This window comes from Mixophyes fleayi, chromosome 9 (genome assembly GCF_038048845.1).
Source record: "Mixophyes fleayi isolate aMixFle1 chromosome 9, aMixFle1.hap1, whole genome shotgun sequence".
Classification (NCBI taxonomy): domain Eukaryota; kingdom Metazoa; phylum Chordata; class Amphibia; order Anura; family Limnodynastidae; genus Mixophyes; species Mixophyes fleayi.
The window spans coordinates 50,161,629-50,178,072 of record NC_134410.1 but is presented as its reverse complement, the minus strand read 5'-3'; the positions used below and the strand labels follow the sequence as shown (position 1 = coordinate 50,178,072).

At 41.5% G+C, this 16,444-nt stretch overlaps 2 protein-coding genes across 2 annotated transcripts in view; one reads left to right on the top strand and one right to left on the bottom strand.

The window, feature by feature from the left end:
- Window positions 1–16,444, bottom strand: part of CAPN6 (calpain 6) — a 249,077-nt gene that overhangs the window by 12,284 nt on the left and 220,349 nt on the right. The gene's annotated exons all lie outside the window — the stretch shown is intronic.
- The window catches only part of PAK3 (p21 (RAC1) activated kinase 3), a 163,771-nt gene continuing 159,540 nt past the window's right edge, over window positions 12,214–16,444 (top strand). The window contains exon 1 of the mRNA XM_075184316.1: window positions 12,214–12,418. The gene's annotated coding sequence lies outside the window, so the exon portion shown is untranslated. The remainder of the gene's footprint in view (window positions 12,419–16,444) is intronic.

Genomic DNA, 16,444 nt, shown 5'->3' with positions numbered 1-16,444 from the left:
GTGCTAGTCCAGCACTCTCACCATCATCTCAATTTCTCTTAGGCTCATTGGCTTTGCTTTTGTAATGTCTGTCAATTGCATTCCATCTCCTTCATCAGTTCTGTCACTTTCTCCAGCACCTGTTACTCATCCGCCATCTGCTCTCGTACCACCGGCACCAGACAGGCTCCTCTATGATTTTATAGACGCAGATATGGGCGTTCGCAGGTGATATGGACCAATCAGGGCAGGTACATGTACAGAATGGAGCATTGTGGGTGAAAGTTCATTCGTGTATAATAACCTCATGTTTGCTGATATGTCAGAATAATTTACCCTGCTCTATCCATAGCATACAAACGGATACACCAAACGGTTTTCTAAATTTCTTCGTTAGTACAGCAAGGTACGTACTTCATAGCACAAGACTTTCTGTAATTGTCCTTGACTGGTGCTTATGGAAAATAAGAATAATAATAAGAAGAATAATTTGCAGAACCTTATGCTTTTTTAATGGAATGTTTGTATGTTTTGTTTTGTGTTGTGTATGTAAATCAGCTAATATATGTTTGCTTACTATAGATAAAAGTTGATGTTGATACCTTATTTCCTATTTTGTGTATATATGGCAATATGTATATTTTATTTTATTTTTTTAGAAAATCTATTACCATGTCATATGACAGAAATGTGGAGCTCATGAGGGACTTCACTGATGTTTTGCGGAAAATAAAATCAAAAAACTGCTCTAACAGGCAGACGAGGAGTGTGGCGGTGGAAGAGCTTGAGAAAGCACACCTTACACATTATCCTGGAGCTACTTTAGAGTGGGCAAAGGGGAAGATACAGAATCTGAGGACTGTATATAAAAAATAACTTAACAATATTGAGGCCTTCAAAAAATCTGGGGCAGCAGCTGAGGATGTCACGTGCCAAAGTTGTGGTAATTTGACCTCCGGAGCTTCACCCGTGCAGAGGAAATATCTAGACAGTCCACCTGCAACATGGAGACAGACAGTACTTTGACATCTGAATTAGTGCTAACCGATGATATAAGTGACACATACAACATTGTAAATGCTTAACATTTTTATTTTCTTAAATGTACTGACCATAAAGTTTACAAGCTTACAATATCATACATTACACAAAGTCATTCTGCCAGGGCTCAGCACCCTCATCATTAAAATATTGTAAATAGGCCTCCCTGTTTAATTTTGCCATGTGACTGCCATTTCTCATCTTTGAGGAATCCAGTGGTGTCAACCCTACAACATCTGCTACAACTTCCCTGTTCTCCATATGGCCAAGCATACTGCGCACACTGGGGTTTTTACGCCTAAGATAGTTGTGTAGGACATAACAAGCCATCGCTACTTTGTTGACTTGTCTAGGCATAGATATACAGCTGAATGAAAAACTCTGAAGTTGTTGCTCAAAATCCCAAAAGCATTTTTCACAGTGTGCCCAGCTTTTGACAATCTATAATTAAAGATCCTCCTTTCTGTTGACAGACTCCATTGTGGATAAGGTTTTAGTACAATATTGTAGGAAACTGCTTCATCAGCTACAAATATCAAATTTAGTGTCACTTTGTGTTGGCAAATTCAGTTTATTGCTTTTAAGTTTGTCATGGAAATGAGTCTGCTCTAATGCCTCGCCATCTGACACCTTTCCATTTTTCCCAATGTCCACAAATATGAATTCATAGACTTTCAAAGTCTTCAGTAATAGCTTGCCATTCCTCCACCGTTGCAGGAAACTGAAAGAGAAAAATTATTTAAATGTTAATTTTACACATGCATGAATTGTTATACTCACTAGTTTACATTCTGTTTTCATTTCATTACACAGCCTGCTGTCTTATCTGAAGGCCACATTTCTGATGTGGCAGAGCAACATGAGAGACCAGCACATGCCAGCCAACTGAAAGTAGACAACCAGGAAATAGCAAATGAACCCACACAGCCACAAGGGGATAATAGGAAGATAAAAAATAGGGCCTGTGATGTGGACCAAAGTGAGGCGCTATCAGGGCAGAGCCAATTAATCTCACAAGAACCACGGCAAGATTCATTTGATCTGCTAGTTGCAATTCTTGCAAACAAAATGAGAACTGCAAGTAGAGCTATGCAAATAGAGATTGAACGGTTGGTGTATGCAAGGGAGGATCTGTTCCCAACCACAGTTTTAGCACCATCCACCCAAACACAGAGGCAAGGACATTTCCGGTCAACACCACCGTATACATTTTGGTCACTCCTCATGTAACATCCCATACCACATGGTGAAATGGTTAAGTGGAGGACTGGTAGGCTTTTATAAACAGGTGGGTTTTCAATGACCATTGGAAGCTATACAGGATAGGGCAGTGGTTCCCAAAATTTTGCAGTTCGCGGCACCCTTAGAGTCTCCAAATTTTTGCAAGGCACCCCTCCAAAATAATTATTGAGCAGTCCTGTTTTAGAAGTAGTTGGGTCAAAAAAATGTAATAAGTATTTAGATCAGGACAGAAATACTTATTTAGTTATATGCAAAAATGCCCCCTCTGCATCCAGACACACTGTCCTCTCTCACACTGTCCCCTCTGCCCTCTGTCACGCTGTCCCCCCTCCTCTGCCCCTGTCACGCTGTGTCCCCCTCCACTGCCCCTGTCACGCTGTGTCCTCCTCCACTGCCCCTGTCACGCTGTGTCCCCCTCCACTGCCCCTGTCACGCTGTGTCCACCAACACTGCCCGTCACGCTGTGTCCACCAACACTGCCCGTCACGCTGTGTCCACCAACACTGCCCCTGTCACGCTGTGTCCCCCTCCACTGCCCCTGTCACGCTGTGTCCACCAACACTGCCCGTCACGCTGTGTCCACCAACACTGCCCGTCACGCTGTGTCCACCAACACTGCCCCTGTCACGCTGTGTCCACCAACACTGCCCCTGTCACGCTGTGTCCACCAACACTGCCCCTGTCACGCTGTGTCCCCCAACACTGCCCCTGTCACGCTGTGTCCCCCAACACTGCCCCTGTCACGCTGTGTCCCCCAACACTGCCCCTGTCACGCTGTGTCCACCAACACTGCCCCTGTCACGCTGTGTCCACCAACACTGCCCCTGTCACGCTGTGTCCACCAACACTGCCCCTGTCACGCTGTGTCCCCCAACACTGCCCCTGTCACGCTGTGTCCACCAACACTGCCCCTGTCACGATCCCTCTCACTCCTCTGCCGCGCGCCAACCATAGGAAAAAAAGAAAGAAGACAAAAACTTACCAATCCGCCGGGCGCCGGGACCCAGCAGCCTCCTCTCTCCCGCAGCAGCTGTCACTGAATATCGACGTCAGTGACAGCTGCTGCGGGAGACAGGAGGCTGCAGGGTCCCGGCGCCCGGCGGATTGGTAAGTTTTTGTCTTCTTTCTTTTTGCTATGTCTGGCCCGCGGCACCCCAATGACAGCGCCGTGACACCCCTGGGAGCCGCGGCGCACACTTTGGGAACTGCCGGGATAGGGGATAGTCTGATAGAACGAGGGAGACTGTTGCACTGGTGGGGGGCAGCACGGGAAAAATTAGCCTTACCTAATGTTGAACAGTTCAGATTACTTCTGTTTATCTTTAACTCAGTAAAGTCTGGTTCCTCTGCCTTCCGAAACACTTCTGAATCATGTACAAAATCTTGGAGCAACTTAATACCAGTAAGCACATTAAGCTTGGTCATTTGTGGCCATAGACATGAGAGCTAAGAATGTTTTTTTATACGTATCTTATCCAGGTCTGATGTGATCCAGCTCCTGGATTCTGGTAACAAGGAGTTTCGGGGGAAAGACCTCTATCTATCTCTACCATCTATTCCTATGGGGCTGTGCATGTTATATTTAAGGCCACCTCCAGCTGATATTTCATTTTATTGTTTTTTCAATGTTTTAATGAAGATTAATTTAGATGTGTTGCTGCTGGATACAGGCTACACATGAAGAAGAGACCTCTGAGATTTCTAAATTCTAAACTTAGCATTTAACATGTTGGCTCACAACTGTGTCTGCAATATAGTAAGATTATTATTTTTTTTCCCTTCGAAAAAGTATCAAAATCAGTAGTCCATACTGTAGACAATGTATCTGTGATAAAATACAGGACCATCTGGATACCTACATAAATCTACATTCCTCCCAGAAATACTGCACTTACTCCCAGCTGTGCCCATCTGGCCAGTGTATTATACCACATCTCTGGTTGTACATAAATAGATTTGTCACAGTGTGTTAAATGACAACTGAAGTTGATGGTAGGTTAAAAAGTAAGGAAGTGAAATGTGCATGGGTAATTTTTACCCTGTTGAGTTATACTGACTTTTTGCATACTTATTTAAATAAAGTCTTGCTTGACGTACATAGTGGGCCTGAGCCATTAAGGAGAGCAAATTATAAATAAGCAGTAACTTTGCACCTGGACAAAACCATGTTGCATTTGAGGGGGAGGTAAATTTAAAATTTGGGGACAGGTCCTAGATTAACTTTAAACTTCAATGTAAAAGTTAAGCTATCAAGTATTTTTGTGCTAGATGAAAAAACAGACAGTATTTAACTTATGTGCAAAATAATAAACTAATTTGCATCTCTAGCATTGTAATATGGTTTGCCCCAGAGAAAATTTACTCCTTATTTTTTGCCTTACTTTCCTTAATAACGCAGACCCATTATGTCCAACCATGTGACCGCCACAATTAATGAAGTTAAACATCTATTAAAATATGTTTTTACTGACAATTTTCCCCAAATTTATTGAGAAACAAGTTTATATATTTTTTTTCACAAGATATATGCAAACACAAACAAATAATACGTAAGAGGTTTACAAAACGTACCCAAACCCAGAACTCTTGGTTTGGCATGTGTTGTATAGTAGTGTCAGGAAGAGGCACATTACTTACTAAGTGAGTTAAATACCCATTTTATGCTTGTCACAGGACCAGTAAAATGTATGTGAAATTTAAGAAAATGTAAAAGGAGGAAAACGTCTAAAATCACTTACTCTGAATATTCAAGCAAAATAAAAGTAAATACACAAGACAATTTGCCTAGTAGATGTAGGTAAGCATGGGGATACAAAGTAAGAAGGGAGCATACACACAAAGAGGTAACATAAATAGAATAGTAAGAGTAATAGAAGACAAACAGATCAGCTACCAGCACCTGCACAATGATATTATGCAGACAGGCCAGTGAACTACCATTGGTGCAGCAGGTGCGGTGCACCGGGACTAATGGAGATAATGGGGCCCGCTGCATGGCAGTTGCAGAGGGTCAGAAATAGCGAGCTGTGAGTCCCGGGACCATCCTCCCTGCACTGGGGCCCACAGCTCGTTAGTTCTGCCTCTGAGACAGGCCCAGTGCATCCATGTATGTTGCGATAATGTAGTTGCACACATATGGGCACACAGGACTTTATTGGTATTGGTGCTTCACACTCCCTCTTTGCCTACTGACCCCAGGTAATGAACAGCTGTATCTAATTCCCCACTACCACTATGGAACACAAAGTACACACAAGAAAAATGAGGATGTAATAATCATGCATGGAGCAATGGATAAAGGGAAGGGTGAGTCACAGCGGGAAGGAACACACACAAGGAGCCAGGGAGAAAGGATGCCCAAGAAGAGAGTAAGAGACATTGGCAAACAAGGCCCTGGGACATTGGATAGACAAGGAAGAAACGCACAGGGAGGGCAGACATAGGAGATGGAGGCAAGCATGTGAATACAAAATAAGATGGAGAGCATACAAAGAGCTAACATAAAGAGAAAAGCAACAAGCGTAACAGGCGCAGACGTCAAGGCAATGGTGAACTAGTTTGCAAGTGGTGTCTATTATATTGTATCATCTATATTAAACTATTTTGTAATATTTACACCGTAAGATTGTGTTCTATTGAAGATATGTATTTTAATAATGTGAGTACAATATATTATTTTAAAGATTTTATATATATATATATATATATATATATATATATATATATACATTGTAATTGTGGTTTATCTATAGCCGTGATAGAGAAACTTTAGTGTGGTTATCAGGCAACGGTTGTATGTTATTTAGGTGACTAGAGGGGATGGTGTAAATAAGTCAAAGGAGAGTATAGAAAGGATGCCAACAAACAATAAGGTATCCTAGGAAGCGTATAGAAGGCATGATATAGTTTACCAGTCCCATATTGCACTGTTATAAATGGTAATAATGATTATTAATTGTTATTTTACAATTGGAAAACAAATTGTTAAAATGTTTCAGCTAAATATATTACTACCCATAGATGGTACATAATACAACAATAGCCCTTTCCTTGGTTCGGCCCTGCTATTCATTTAAATCATTTAAATTCATTTAAATCCATCCCGGCACTAGAGTTCTAGATACCACTGTGTAGAGGCCAATCCAGCAAGGTGCACTTTTAACTACATTTGTCATAGACAATGGCCCAAGTCATTTATAGAGGAGTGGGATGACAAATTGTAATTCAAGATAAATTTTACTGCACCTTGCTTCCACTCTGTGAATACAGAACAAAAGGGCAGGGAATGCAGAAAGCCACCAGTATTTCAAATTAATAATTTTGTTAGGTAAAGCCCTTTAATTTGAGAAAAAATAAAAAACTCACAGCAAACATATCCCGTCCGTACCATTGCACATTATTTTTTAACGTTTGCGTTGATTAAACCATACTTTCCAACTGTCTCTAATTTCCAGTCCCAGGTTCTAGAGGTCAGATCCTTGAAATTCTTGCCCTTACAATGTTCCCATTTTTCTGTAGACCAAATGCAGAGTACAATTCCAATTCTTCTGCACGTTAGGTGCAATTATTACCATCTATTTTTATTCTCTAGGCTTTATACGTTAATATTGATTCAAACCTGTATTTAAAATACAAAAATGATTGTAAGAATATGAATTAAACATGACACAAGAAGAATTGTTTTGCTTCAAAGACCATCAGGCAGTATTGCACATGATGTGCTTAAATAGCCCTTCTCAACATCAACGTGTCCCAGAAAATTATTTTAAAATGTTCACATGCACTTTAAACATGAATTACTGTACTACACTGAGTACTTACAGTAATACCAAAACGTAAGAATGATTACAAAAATAAACTTAAGGGGCGTGGCCAGAACGCCATCTCGAATGGCTGCATTTGTTTGAGCTCTCCTGATCCCGAGACCCTTATCCCTCCATATTTTGGGACACCCCACTGCGGAACCTCCATAAACACAGCCCCCTATTTGTAGAGTATTTCAGCAGCCATCCTATACCTGACTTGCCGCTGGAACCTCTGAACACCTGCTCTGAGCCCTCCTGTGGCTGGCTGGGCGTCCTGTGTCGGGGGCCCCCCTGAGAGCCGAATCCGCTGCTCTCCCACTGGCTGCCCTGCATCCAGACCTCCCAGCCTCCCGTGGCTCACCGCTAGCTCCATCGGCTGCATACCTCACGACTTACCCGGGACGAATTCGGCGGCCTACTTCTGGTTGAAGCCCCAGCCTAAATTTTTAGCCTCCCTGCGGACCCCTCACTTCCGGTTTCGCAGCAGCATTTCCGGTTTGCCTTGCAAGGAGTTGGCGACCCTGCTGAGAGGGACGAACATTCTCCTCTGTCCCCCCTCACCCCCACTGGCAATACTAGGGAAGTACCTGTAGGTCACCCCTGCCACACTCCTGTTCCACCTGTGAGAGTCTCCAGACCACCAGTACTACAGCTCCTCTCCATCTCCTCACACCTTTTGGCTGCCAGTTGTGGATAGTGGGGTATCCCCCTGTTGAGACACTCGGGCTGTTCAGGCACACATCAGCAGAACTGCTGAAAGGGCCCTTCTTTATGGGTACGCTAACAGAATGCTCACGATTAGACATCCCACTGTTGGATGGACTCTCCAAAGGGATTGGTGTCATTTCTTAATCAGAGCAAACATTATCCTCTAATGCCTTACTGTTATCTTGCAGCTCGGCTTTGATGCGTAACAGTAGTTGTGCACCACTTGTAGGCTCGGTAACATTTTTGGATCTGCCACTAATAGCCAAAGGTGAAGGCCCCATTCTCTCTTTGCCACTGCGTGTGTAGAATGGCATGTTGGCAATTTTTTTTTTATCGGCACTTAACTTTTGCTCAGTAACACTTCTTTTTCGCTTCAACACAGTAATTTTTTTGGGGGTTTTGGTATTTTGGACTGACTTCGAAACAGTGTGTAGTTTGACATCGCCTTGCCCAGATGACGTTCTGGGAACACTAACATCAGGACTGGTGACAGAACCTGGTTGCTCTTGACTTTTGACAGCCAGAAATATTTATGGACAATTAGGGGGGACACCCCAAAAGCACTGAGGAGTGCTAAAAATTATTTGGTAGATACTGCTGACAGATATGACTTTTGACAGCCAGAAATATTTATGCACAATTAGGGGGGACACCCCTAAAGCACTGAGAAGTGCTAAAATCTATTTGGTAGATACTGCTGACAGATATGACTTTTGAGAGCCAGAAATATTTATGCACAATTATGGGGGACACCCCAAAAGCAATGGGGAGTGCCAAATATTAAAACAAAATTATAAACCTCTATCCTCCTCTCTTCTATAGCGATTTTTGTTAGAGCAATTGCAAGAAGAATATTGTATTCTCTGTCTCTGCTCTAATCAGCCTGTGACTACACCCTGCTCTCTCCCTCTGTCAAATGGCGATGGATTGCTGTGGAGGCGTGTATTTATAATCTTCAAGTATCGCGAGAACCGAGCCCCGAGATCCGACGACGTCACCATGACGTTCGGCCTCGATTTTGATTCGGAATGGGCGGGTGAGTACCGAGCTCCTCAGCTCGGTACTCGGATAGCCAAAGTTCGGGTGGGTTCGGTTCTCGGGGAACCGGACCTGCCCATCTCTAGTTTAAACCAAGTCATTGAAAGCTGTATTCACTTTACCTCTGAAAACTAAACATTCTTCCGCTTAGCCCTCTCGGTATTCCGAACACGCATTAGGTGGAGCCTGCTGCCCCCATTGGGCTCCTTTATGGCACCCAGAACCATGCTCCTTCTGGGTAACTGTCACTGCTGGGGTACCCCCTTGCTGGTGTACCTGGGCTGGTACTCAGGACCTCTTACTATGGATCAGGGTTGCCGTGGATGGATCCTCCTGGCCTATCACACTGACCAGAGCTGCAGGGTAGCAGGCAGAGTGGTGGTACCGGAAAAACTGGGTCCAACTTCAGAAACAGCCGGAGAACAGATTATATTTAGGGTCTAATCTGCAGGTCACAGGATTACAGCAATATTGAAGAAGTTGTCAAAGAGGGTCTTGCAGCAAGTGATGTTTATTTGCTCTCACACTGGTTGAAGGTACCAGGTGATCAGGTCAGATGGAACATCCACTGATTTGGACACAGGCTATTTTTAGAATCAGGATGCAATGTGTTTACACAAACATGGATTTACATGCATTCTAAAGCCAACAATATTTACACTTATCTAGGAAATTCTTAAAACCTTGCTGTGATATCCTGCATCTTACAGTGGACAACAAGTCTAATTACATCTTCCTATGACCCTCATACATCAAAAGGTCTAATTAGTATGAGTCCTTCTTACAACAGTTGCAAATACACATTTCCTCCAAAGAAAAGAATTCCCCAGGAAAAGTAGTTAACTCCAAACAAGACATTTCCTTACACCAAGATATACAGAAGGCTTTCAAAACAAAGGCTTATTGTATCAGATATATACATCAGAAATAAGGCATTTCCTTCAGAAAGGATAAAACAGAAAAATCGAATTTTCCACCCTGCTCTCAGAAATAACGATTTCCTATATCAAAATATACACAATATCAAAAGTAAGTGCATTGGCAATTATATAAATAAGCGCCCTGCGTTTCCACACCACGCCGCCAGTGGGTGTGGCCAGCATGCATGGGGGTATGGTTATAATTTTAGAAAGTGCTTGGCTGTTCTCCAACTCTTCCAATCCCCATAATATACATGGGCAATGCTGCGTGGACTACTGTTAGGTGCACGCAGCTCTCCTTTTTCAAGCAGAGCCGTGTGAAGCTCGGGCAGGGTCCAGTCACTTCAATTATACAGTGCCACAGGCTTGGAGGGGGGTTCCAGGCCCTAAGAACCCCCCCCCCCTCGGTTTGCCTATGCCATGTGCCTTCAGAATTGTTCTTAACCTAACATTCCTGAACCGACATCAGCAGGGTCTGACTTACTTTTCCTCCATAGACACAACAGAAACTGCTACTAGCTGCTCTTAACTTCCCTGCTCCAGCACCAACTTGTTTTCTGTTTAGATTGTTGTCTAATGAAAAGGAGAAGAGAAATTACCTTTCAAAGCTGAGTGATCTGTAAAGATTGTAATGAGAACTTCTTCATAAGGGCGATATTACTCTTCCTTATGCTATTTACACATTGACATAAAAATTCTGCATTGTATAAGTGCTTTTAGTGTAAGTTAAGTGCATGTAAACAGTTGTGGAAATAAAAATGACTGTGCCCAATAAGATCATACTTATTTGTAGTTTTCCATTCGTTTAAGTTTCATAACATCTTTTAAAATTTTCTTGTTGCGTTACAGGACGTGTGAAGTGCGTTTTGTCACAGGTGCATGTTTCAAAAATGCAGAATGAATAAACTTACATCTAAATGTATATCAAATTACGTTAAAGCAGCAATCCCATGAAACAATCTGGTGTGTTTCTCAATATAAAAAAATTGTGACAATAATATGAAGTTTGGAATTTACCATTTCCCTTTTTTATCAGCCTGTTATTGATTTATGATTCTGGGCTACCATGGCAACCACAGTAACATGGCACATGATGCAGTGAGCAGAGAGGCTTTGGAATGTCCCTCTGAGCTCTGTCTGTACTGTGATATCCTCCTTCTGCCTACTCTTCCATCACATGACATACTGAGGGCTGTGAGCCTATGTCTGTGTAGCAGACTGAGTTTAGGAGATCATGAAGAATAAAGAAAAATCACTTTCAGGTGCATTCTTAAAGGGTCCTTAACTATTATTTAAAGAGAAAAAAAAAATCGCCTATGTGGGATTTCTACTTTAACATAAATGTATTGTTCTTGCTAGTGTGCTGTAGTGCAAGGGTGATGTTCTTGCTAAAAGTCATGCTGCAAATTAAGAGGCAAAGCATTGTGATGATCTTGTATGATCAGGGAACAATAACTCCCAGTGGCTCAAGAACGTAGAATTGCTTATCTGACATCACCATAAAGTACTGCATTGAAAATCTACTGTTCAGTGAAACCTTGCCCAATTGATTTTTCTAAGAAGTCTTCCAAGTTAAAGGGACTAGTGACACTTTACATAACATGCCAATTAACATGAAATTAAAACTCAAAACCGATACAATGCGATATAAGGATTTACAACAGGAAACAGATCTCTCCCACAAACTATGTAGGGATCAACTGGATGGGAATTCTTACGACAAAACCTCAGTGGGAATATAGCAGGAGAGAGATGAATGAATCATATGCCATGCCACATGGACAGCAATGATGTATCGGGTACAGAGGTGGCAGTGAGAAAATTATGAAGGTGCCAGTTTCTTGCAGTAAACTTTGGGCTGTGACATGGCATACATAGGACTCATATGAGCCCTGGTTATAGCAGGACAATTCCAACCACCTTAAATATTTAACTGAAAATATCTATTTTTCCCATTATTTAAAGCCCTGATGAACCCAAATCAAAAGGATAAATTGGGGATAGATTTTTACCCTATGTGGAACACAAAAGGAAGTATGCAGTGGATTTGATGGCTTGAGCAAACCTCCCACTTTTTCCATTTGACAATTGGAGCTTGAGACATGGAGATAAATATTCTGCCCTATTTCCCCCACAGTGGCCTCTTGCTGTGTTCTGTTTGAAAGGTAAAGAGAACCTTTGCAATCTACATGATATACGTACTTCCTCATCGTACAGTGTAACATAAATCCATGTAGCAATAATAATTTTACAATTATGCTGAAATAAAAGATTAAATATATGCATATGCTCTGTGATGTATGCATCTAAGACAATAATCTATACATCTAATCTGTCTGCACTACAAACGAATTATAAAAAAATAGAAGTTGAGAATGGGGAAATACTATTGTGTCTGTATGCGTGGTGAGAGAGGGAGGGAGGGAGATGTCCTCATTGCAGACTGCGTGCACTGTACACATAGCAGCAGTCTTTCTATCTCACTGTGCTAGAAGGATCACTTCCGTCTGGCTGCAGGAACAAGAAGCAGGAGCATCTCTTACAGTAAGATCACAAGCTGCTCTTGTATGTGTCATGGAGAGCAGATGAGCCATTGAAGGTCTCAGCACCCATCATAGGAGCGTCTCCCAAAAACCGGCTGGCTGTAGGAGAAAGGGGAGGGAGCGCAGCGAGATACTCAGCAAGGTAAGGGAGATTGGTGACATTGAATCATCCTCTGGGGATGTGTGTATCTCTAATATGTAATCAGGTGGCTCTCTGACCAGGCTTCTGCAATCACACATATGTATGTGCAGAGACACATGTATGTAATCGTGTGTTTACTGTGTCAGCAGTCATTCACAGCTGTATCAATGGATTCATCTGTAGCAACGCCGAGGCATATCTGAATAGCCAGTTAACACTGTGAGCGTTATCAGTCTATGCTCTGCTTATCTGGATCTGAAGACACGTTAAATGAAACACCAGTAATGTAAATTGTCAGATATCATCTTTTTTTTGTTTGTTTCCTCTGGATCAATACAAAGTGCAGTCTCCTGCGGTCTGGCTGGTTAGGTGTCAGGGTGTGATGATGGATGTTGCATTGTCAGGGTATACCTGTAGTTCAGCAGATGAGCCTGCAATGTAATGGAAGGGTTAATAGAAAATGCATTGGGGGTTGTAGCAGCTGGCTTTGTGAATGGAGCTATGGGATATTTAAATCTCAGCCTTTGTCCCTCTACCTGATTCATGTTTGTGCTGATACACTAATTAGATGGAATTGATTACTTTAAACAGTGGATTGATTTTTGTATGGGAAACTGTGATATCACAAGGAGCATGCATGTAATTCCACAGATATTCTACTAGATATCTAATAGATATCCTGCTCTATGTTATATGTAGTATGTCATCATGGAGTCAATTATATATGTGCAGTAGAAAACACTTGAGGTCCAGCAGCATCTGCTGATTGGTTAGACTCACAGCACTTGTCATTGGTTCTAGAGATGGACTGGTTGCAGGGGAAAAAATGTATAGGCCTGGACTAGTGATATTTGCTTCACCATATTTTACAGTATAGATTATGCTGCAGTATGCTTTTTTTGGGAAGATTGAGAATGTCTTATAGTGCAGTTCAGCATTTTCATATAACTAGCTATGGGCCACAGAACACGTTTTCATTGCCATATCAGGCTTTCTGTTTCACAATTGGATGGCTACACTTTAGTATCTAACAGGCAGTATGGTGCAGTGGATGAGGAAGTGCCTAAATAGAAACATATACAGTATTTGCTAGTCAATGTATCACAAAACCACATACGTGCAAAAATGTCATTGTGTAAACAGATGATTGATTATACATATTTAGCATAAACCTTTGATAACATGGTATATAAATCACTTCACCTTGTTGTTTAAATGTAGTTATACTATTTGTGATGTCAGAAATCATACATATTTAAGTGGTTAGTTAATAGAACTCAACCCACAGATACAAGCTGCTATATACTGTATGCAGTATGGGCAGCACGGTGGCTTAGTGGTTAGCACTTCTGCCTCACAGCACTGAGGTCATGAGTTCAATTCCCGACCATGGCCTTATCTGTGTGGAGTTTGTATGTTCTCCCCGTGTTTGCGTGGGTTTCCTCCGGGTGCTCCGGTTTCCTCCCACACTCCAAAAAACATACAGGTAGGTTAATTGGCTGCTATCAAAATTGACACTAGTCTCACCCTCTCTGTCTGTCTGTCTGTGTGAGTGTGTGTCTATATTAGGGAATTTAGACTGTAAGCTCCAGTGGGGCAAGGACTGATGTGAATGGGTTCTCTGTACAGCGCTGCGGAATTAGTGGCGCTATATAACAAAATGATGATGATGATGATGATGCAGTGCCTGCAGTTTGTATTTCCTATTGCAGTGACCTTCTAAGCTGTTCTATGAAGTCACTGAGCCTCACTTACAAAGTGCACTCAGATTTTGCCCATTTGCTGCTTTAGAACCACCCCTATCATTACATTAAACGGGTTGTTTTTTTTTAACTAAAATACTGCATGGTTCACCCTCATTTATGGCTTAAATTAATCATGAGGAGACCTTGGCACTGTTTTTATTACATGTGTCTCTTTTGTGTGTGTTTTTTTTATGTTGGGCAAGATGCACCTAGAAATGTGCTTCTATGTTGTACTGCAACCTCACGGTGCAACATGTGTACCATTTAATACATAAAGACCAAATCTATACCAGTTCAGAGCTGGTGCACTTCCATTCAGAATGGAATGCCTCTAAAAATCTCCACCACTTTATCTAATATTAATAATCTTGCTCCGCAAAATAATAACTCATTTTGTCACTGTTCCAGTAAATTATGCGGGGTGGTACACCTACTTTGTACTTAGCATGAAATGTCATCATTCCACCCAACTCCTCCAATTTACCAGCGCAAACTTCAGCTCCTCCACAAACACCGCCACGCTGCTCTGCAATCCAAAGCGCTTTGGTGGAAATCTAGACGCACCCGTACAATTTCACATGTATGATGTCACCAACATGGATTTTGCACGGATCCTCATCTGTTTTGTGCTTTGTAAATAAGGCCCTTGGTGTATTCCCCCGCATCTCCTGAGAATGACATCTATTAAGTTCAAACTGATAACATGGAAAGCAGGTAATGAGTTAAATTGGGCTGACACAATGGTTGCTGTAATGACCTCCTTTGTATGACACAACAGTTGCTGTAAAGACCTCCCTTGTATGTTGGTAGATGCCATTGTTTGTTGTCAATGTAATGAATGCGATAATGAAAAAAGGTAGTGAAGGATAGGAGCATTACATAATGCCTGGAAAGTATTTTTTCACAGGGTTTTACATATTGCTGGTGGTATTTATTTATTACAGGACCAGTTTCATAAGTTATTTTTTTGTTCTGACACAATTTATGGATATTTCTTGTTTTTTGTCCTCAAATATTCTCTCCCCGCATTTTGTACTCCATAATACTCTTAGTACTCTACAAAAACTATTCTGCAGGTTTGTAGCATTAACAAGATAATTAGTCTTATAGTTCACAAATAGTAAAATGAAACAAACATTATGAAAATAATAGAACTGTTCAGTAGCGGAACTACCATTGGTGCTGCAGGTGCTGTGCACCAGGGCCCATGGAGATAATGGGCCTGCTACATGGCAGATGCAGAAGGCCGGGGGCCCAGGTTCCCTCCTCCCCGCCTCTCTGTACTGGGGCCCACAGCTCGCTACCCCTGGTACTATTATATGATATTATAATAGGCAACAAAGCTTCTTAAAGTTGCTAATTGTTGCTATATATGTAATCTTAATTCATACTACATATGATGTCATAATCCACTGTAAGACTTGTGTGACCCCACTCCAACAGGAGATCCAGAAGAAACACCAATTCCAATGACATCACATCATATAATAATAACTTCATTAATTACTAAGATTTCATATACATATACCTTCCAAATGAAAGACATTAGATTTGTATAAGTACATTTTGTTAGTTTCTGCAAATGCATACATATCGTTTAACGTATAAAGTAACATAATACACAAATTACTATATGCAGCCAATTTACTGCAACAAAATTGAATACTATTACATTGAAACAATTTATGTATGGTATATTATGATGCTGCCAATATTCTACATACAAGCTTTGTTAAAATTAGGTTTGTTTTTTATAACCTAAATCACCATGGCAGGCTATGAAAAGAAAGTTAGTATGTACCATTTGTAATTGGTTTCTTTCTTGAGACTGCTATACATGATTTATATTTCTGCACAGTGTCATGGACCACCATGGCAACCACAGTTACATGGCAAATGATTTAGTGAGCAGAGAAGCTTTGGATTTCCCCTCTGAGCTCTGTCTACCCTGAATACTGGAGAAATCCTCCCCTTCCTTCTCCCCCTCTGCCTCTGACATACTGAGTGTTGTAAATCTGTGTCTGGTAGCCATATTTTGCAACCTCCAGAGATATTTTGAAAAGAGATTACTATTTGTAGAAGGACATCCAAGAAAAATGACATATGCTTGCTTAAAGCGTACGTAACTTGCTATTTAAAGTTTAAAAAAACCTTCTATATGGGACTGCTACTTTAAGTTGTAGATACTATCAAATCAGCAATTGGAGCTCCCTTACTAAAACATATACATTATTTGTCCATGACTCATCATCCCAGGTGATGTATGACTGATTCAGGAATA